Source organism: Choristoneura fumiferana, chromosome 5, assembly GCF_025370935.1.
Source record: "Choristoneura fumiferana chromosome 5, NRCan_CFum_1, whole genome shotgun sequence".
Lineage (NCBI taxonomy): Eukaryota > Metazoa > Arthropoda > Insecta > Lepidoptera > Tortricidae > Choristoneura > Choristoneura fumiferana.
Window position 1 is genome coordinate 15309666 of NC_133476.1, and position 6861 is coordinate 15316526.

A 6861-nucleotide genomic window follows, 5' to 3' on the forward strand; every position below is an offset into this window, starting at 1 on the left:
ATTTTGCGTACAATAAACGTAACCAATGAAATGAACTGAAAGTTTGTAGCATAGGGCGGTGACAGGAAGCGGGGTGCAGCCGAGCGCGGCGAGCGACGCTGACTCAGGACTCCGGCGGAGGTACCGAAGGCCCCACTCGAATGGAAGTCACGTTAAGAACCGGTAAAGTGAGGTGAAGTATCAGTGAGGTGTGAATATCAAATTAATCGTAGCTCTGAGGCCGTATCGTCTAACGCGCTGACGCTCACGAACGCATTCACCATCTCTTTCTAACCTCGTATATCGTGTGATAGAAAGAATTGGTGAAAACGATTGTGATCCCGAGTGTGTGAGACAATAAGGCCTCTGAATGCGACAGCGCTGAGTGTAACCGTAACCGCTTAGTGTAACATTTTCGTTAGAAGAGTGAGGGAAACGTATGTATGTCTTTGGACCCAGCACCTCGTATTTAGTGTAAGTAGGTAGGTACATAACTTTTATCGTGCTTGTCATCACTGACGTCATGAAAAAATATTAATTATATTAAAGTAAACGGGACGATAGTTAAACCTAAAATCACATTTCTCTCTTGCTCAAATTTTTCTCGAAGGATAGGTTCTACTTCCGTCTATTTTACAAAAATTACTTTCGTGACGAACTCACTTACCGATTTTATTTACATCGATCAATCAATTATCTTCATCGATCTTATTGCTGAGGATTTGGACTCGTACTTTTGTGGTTTGAGTAAATTCACAAGAATAGCATTACATACAGTGTGTTATCGGCAGCCAGGCTTTTTTAAGGGAGGTTAAAGTATCGTATTTCTGTAACTTAACCAAGACATTAATTTAATTAATAAACTAAAATTCAGACTTTGTTAACTTTTTAACCGAATTATAATTGCCAGCCATTGCTCTACATTTAGAGCAAAGTAAATTGACAAGGTATAATAATTAAATGACCTTTCGGCTGTCATTTAGACTTACTAAGTTACAGTTATACGTTACCTCAATCTCCCTTGAAAACCCCTGGTTGCCGGTAACACACTGTATAATCTGTTATGTTTATTGAATTAAGTGTTGAATTAGGCATCGCTCGTAATGATGATTGCTTGTGTTGGTGAAATATGTAAACATTTAAAAAAAAATCTGCTTAATGAACGAAATATTAAGAATATGATAGAGAAACTATGGTAGGTTGCCAGAGCCGCGAGTAAGCGATTTGGCACATTGCGCTACGAGCGGGGCGACCCACGGTATAATTACGTACGAAATGTGAGCTGTCGTTTAAATCTTACACTGCTTAAATTTGAAGCGAACTCCGCTGGGACTGTATTAATTTAATTTTTTTATCGCTAATTAATTTTATTATGCATCAACTTTTTGTCATAAAATGATTATGCACAGAACTGAGGCGCATACCTAGGTAAGCACGGCAACGAAAGTGCAGAGGATTTCGCGTTAATCAATCCATAGCTAGGTACTCGGTGACATTCATTATAAATTCCATCGTAGAGCACGCTACGTGGCACATACGCCGCGCGAAAGGCTCTCCAATATCTCCATTCGCCCTCGAACGCATTAGACTACCAAAGCTGAACAATTTAATGACGATTGACTATTCATACCGCATTGGAGAGGTTGACCGCTTTGCTACTCCTGATTTAAAGTCTAATTATTCTGCGATCTCAGCCGTAGCGGACGGACGCGGGGTACGTAATGAGAGCGCCCGGCGGCAGGGAGATGCAAAATGTTGCAATTGCATTTCCCCGTCAGAAAAACAGCTTACACTGGCAAAAATAATTAAGAGTATTAGAGGAGTCGCCGAGCGCACTGTCGCGCAGTAAATAGTCTGCTAAATACCCCTACATTATTGGCGCGGGCAACGACCAACGTAATAGAGGAAACAATTTTGCCTTTTAAAATCGTGTAGGGTGCTTTGTTTACAAATGGTGCAGCACAGAGCAGGTTTCGGCTGCGTTGCGGAGGGACACGCAATTTATGTTGTCTACAGAGAATTGCAATATCCTGGCAACTTTCTCTGCTCGCAAGGTCGCATCGACAACAGGCTGAGGCTATTGCCTAAAAATGGACGCTACCAGTTTAATAATAAATATAATTTAATTTTTTGTGCATGTGAAAGCTTGTTTTTAAATTATGCTGTGATTTTGTATAACTGGAACGAATTATAAACAATGAAGACGCAATATAGCTCACAATAAATGTATATAGCTCACCAAAATATACTTATTCGTTCTTACATCATTTCAGTGAAAGTCTTAGCAAAATCTTATAAGTAGAGTAGGTTTATAACTCGTTCACCAATGAAATACCAAGAAAAAAATCATCTACATATGTACCTATTACAAAATTAATCCTTATTTTCCTTGGTCACGCCGTAAGTAGAGACGACTTTACCGACTTTAACCATTTTTTTAAAGTTTTGTGATACTTTCTTTGATTCATACTGTAAAAAAATTGAGAAAGCTACAAAAAATATTAGAAAACTTTAGAAAACTTAACGACCATAATTTAAACTTTCTAATGTAACTTTAGCACGCTAAATTACACCCGAAGATTGAAAAAATAAAGAAAATGAAAATAATTTATTGCATAAAAAACATAAACAAGAGTCTACGGCTCTAGATCCTGTGCTAGGAGTCCCTGTGTTACAGGATCCAGGTAGGAAATAAGACCGATTAATATAGGTATGCTTATATACTATAACCTAACTTAAGATTATTATAATATTAGGTACATTAGCTGTTTAGATGTGGTTTTATAATGACTTCCTTTATATGTGTGTGTGTGTGTGTGTGTGTGTGTCTGTGTGTGTGTGTTTTGGTGTAATAAGTTGGTTGTATCGGAGCTGTATTAAATCATAAAAGTCTATGAAACTTGGATTATTGTACTACAGTCAGAAGCGTTTCGGTCTCACGATAGTCGTGCTGCATGAGCCACTGCGTTAAGAGTTGTTTGAGGGGAGATCTTTTCGCATGGTAGGTTTTACAGAAAGTTTTCATGATGAGTGGTGAGATAAAAGGATGAAAACGCCTAGCAAATTTAGTATTACAGTTAGGGATTCTCCAACGTATTCGTCGTCTTGTGTCATCGTCAAAGTTTTTGTCGTGCTTTATGCAGTACGCCAGCAAAACCTTAAAAAATAAATAAATAATTTAAATAATTGGCGAACCGTTAGCACATTTGCGGATTAGATACATGAAATTTATTATTATAGATTTACAATATTATTAAATGATATGTATACATCACAAGTATTTAACACAACTTTATTTTTAACACAGTAGGTTCGCTGTTTGAAGGGATCGCAATTGCGGATCGGAATTATTTCCAAATCAGTTATATAGTTCCAGTCAGCCCATGATATAATCGTTAACTTTATAATACGCCTTGGATATTAATGTCTTCTTGACAATAGATCTGAATTTTGTATCCGTTTCATTTATAATATTTTTTGGAATTTTATTATAAAAACGTATGCAATTTCCCAGAAACGACTTAAGATTTAATGAGTTCTAAAGCCAGGCCACGAATGCCATTAAAATTTAACTTACAAATTAAAGTATCATGATCCACACAATCAAATGCTTTCGAAAGGTCGCAGAATACACCTATAGCGTCATGTGATTCCTCCCAAGCTTGCAATATGAATTTAACTTGAAACTAACTTTGAAATTATTTAATATGAAATAATTCTTGTATATAGGTACTTACTCGTACAAGAAACTTCAATCTTACAGAAGCCACTTATTAACAGAATTTATTGAAGACTGACACAATCTGATCAATGCAAAGAGCCCGACTTAAAGTAAAGAGACTGGAAGTGTACGCAGCCACCGACACCGCGCGAACAATAACAATTAGGTAGGTACTTCAAAAACAAAGGCACGAATTGAATAGCGACTCGGTATTATTAGGGCGAACTCTTTAAACTCACGCCCTTCTTTCAAGTGGTTAAAATCCTTACAAGGCAACATCAATGAGATTTTAAACGTTTCCGATACTCAAAGGGGCCGAGATCCAGAGACAAGGACGTGACCTTTTATCCGGTGACCACCCACCAATCACTCACTCACAGACAAGTCAATAGGACCTCAGGTTGAGTCGCTGACTGAACCCTTTAGTTAGCAATGCCCGATGCATCATTTATTGTCTGTCACACACTTGACGACGGTTCTACACAAGCCGAGCGTAAAAAAAGATAATCGACCAATTAAATCGAAGCACTGTCCGTGAAATTGTTTACCGTTTGAGGTAAGTCTTTTCGTTATTACCCTGGAGTATGCGAAGCGCCTAATTTGCGGATTAGACGAAAGTTATATTGGGGAAATCCCGATGGTTAATATACCTATTTAAAAACAAGTCATACGGTACATGCCATTTAGACAGTGTCTAAGAAGGTTACCTACTGAATTGCAATTTTACAGTACCTAAGTACAGCTGAGCAGTTTTAGGAAAAGACTTATTGTTATTTAATTTTTTAAAATGAATATGTAGACCATGTGTCTTATAATCTTTCGTTTCCTTTGTATGTATTTATCGATTACTATTGAACTTCGGAAACCTTTACTTCCTGATAAAGGACGATAATATAGGTAAAGTCATTCACGATGACGCGTGCCGTGGTTCTTATTACAATGTCATTAATGTCTAATTTTGTCAAAAACACGCGTCTTCGTGGATGGCACTAGGTATATCTTGCGTCATCTTCGTCTATATAGATGAGACTAGAGGGCCAGAAGGTTATCGAAATTTTTTATGACCTTGGCATGGTTCTTTATTGATAATGGCCCTAAAACGATACCTTTCAACAAACAATTATTGTTTATTTCGGTAATTTGGGGGTTTTCGTTGCCGAACAAACGCGTGTTTATTAGTTTACAACAAAGCTTGATTGCCCATAGGTATAGTTACCGCTTTTTAAAACGAGTTAACTAAAAGTTATCGCGCTGCAATGCAAGCATTTCGTTTACCGACTGTATCCAGTCCACACAATCCATTCGTATCCCTAACCATTAATCTCTAAAATCCCGTAAAAAGCTCGATAGTTTTCCCTCCTTTTTCGAGCGCTTTTTACCTGAAAGTAAAACGGTTGTCAAGTAACATCCGCCATTCATCAAGACGCGGCTGCCGGGTCGTGTCAGGTAGAGAGTACGCGACCGCGTTGCAATCGGGTTTAGGTTGGCTCATACCATGCAATAGGAGCTTCAACCACAGTTTAAAATGAGCTTTGAAACAAGTGAGCAGTTAAGATTTTCAAATTTGAATGGAACTTGGAAGTATACCTACCTATCCTAAAGTGACGCACCCAACGAAGAGTGATGTATAGAAGTGTGAGTAGGGGTCTTCGTATACAACATCTATGGTAATGCCCTTGTGCTCTACATGCTAATGGCCAATAAATGACACCTTTAGGACACCTCTAGGTAGGTACTATATTAATGTATAATATAATTATATTCTTGAACAATGTCTAATACTACAGACAGACGTTTACCTTAAAGTACGATTCACATTGAGCGGACCGGGGCGGACGGCGTCCTGGCTTTATAAGATGTCAAAGGAATTAAGAACGTCTGCGCAGTACTAACATCACATATTTGGATAGAATTTGCACAGCTTGCGGCCGGTCGGCTCCTCGCGCATTCCCACAGCTGCATTCAGCTGCTGTAGAGGCCGGTCGGCTCCTCACGTAGGTACTCCGTCGGCTACGTTCGGCTCCGTCGCGTTCGAACGGCTCCGTTCGGCCTCTGTCGCGTACCGTCGCATCCATTCCATTGGGTATTTCGGCTACCTACCACTTCCACGGCGTGCTCGAGGAGCCGCATGGCATGCCGCGGCAGGCGACTCACGCCGTCCGCTCAGAGGACGCCGATCGGCTACCTCAGCGTGTTCGAGGAGCCGTTGGAACGCGGAGGCAGCCGATTTCGCCCGGTTCGCTCAATGTGAATAGGTAGGTACCTATACAACCTTTGCTATGGGTACTTGTAATTATTACTGATTATCACGTAAAAAATGTTGAGCATCCAGTACGAATTGAGTTGTTACAGCACTGATACTCAAACCAATAAAATTAATAATCAAAATCACTTCTCTCTCATAAGAGTTAGTATGGTAACACACTAAAGTTTTCAAACTAAAACATCTAATTACCACAAAACCTGCGTCAACTACATCTCATTAAAGCACATCGGACGTGCATATTCGACCAAATCCATTCACATTAACGAGACCAACTTGGCATAGCCCGGCACGCTGGCGTCGTCCCAACCTGCACAAAGTGGTCACAACGTTTACCGCCTTCATTTGGCAATCTTTCACTGCATAGTAATATGCATTCAATTCATGTTACACGGTTCCTTTTGAATAATTTAAGGATAAGGTCAGGTTTCCGGGGCGTTGTGATACGTATTATCTTCAGGTAGAAAATACTTTTATCGTTGCGAAAACGTTTGCGTTGCAATTTGTTTTGTTGACCATTGAATAGAGAGCTGTTAGCTACGGAAAAGTAAAATCGAGTAGAAAATCTATCATGTGGCGTGTAAGAGTTCATAGATCTTTTTGGCAGCATCTAATTGCAAACATTTTTTATAAATAGTCCTGTCGGTTCCAGCCCGGACCATTGAGTTTTTCGGAAATTACTTACCTATATGCGAAATTACACTTGAAATTTACCATGAGTTTCGAGTAGGTACTCGAAACTTCGGCAGCAGGGATGTGACGGATTTAGGTACTACTCGTACTGGCCATACCCATTTAGGTACAGAGACAGCGGATAAGGATGGATTCACATCTATCAGCATCGAAACGTTTTTATTATATGAAAAACCGTTGTTTTGTATAAACAGGCCTCCGAATT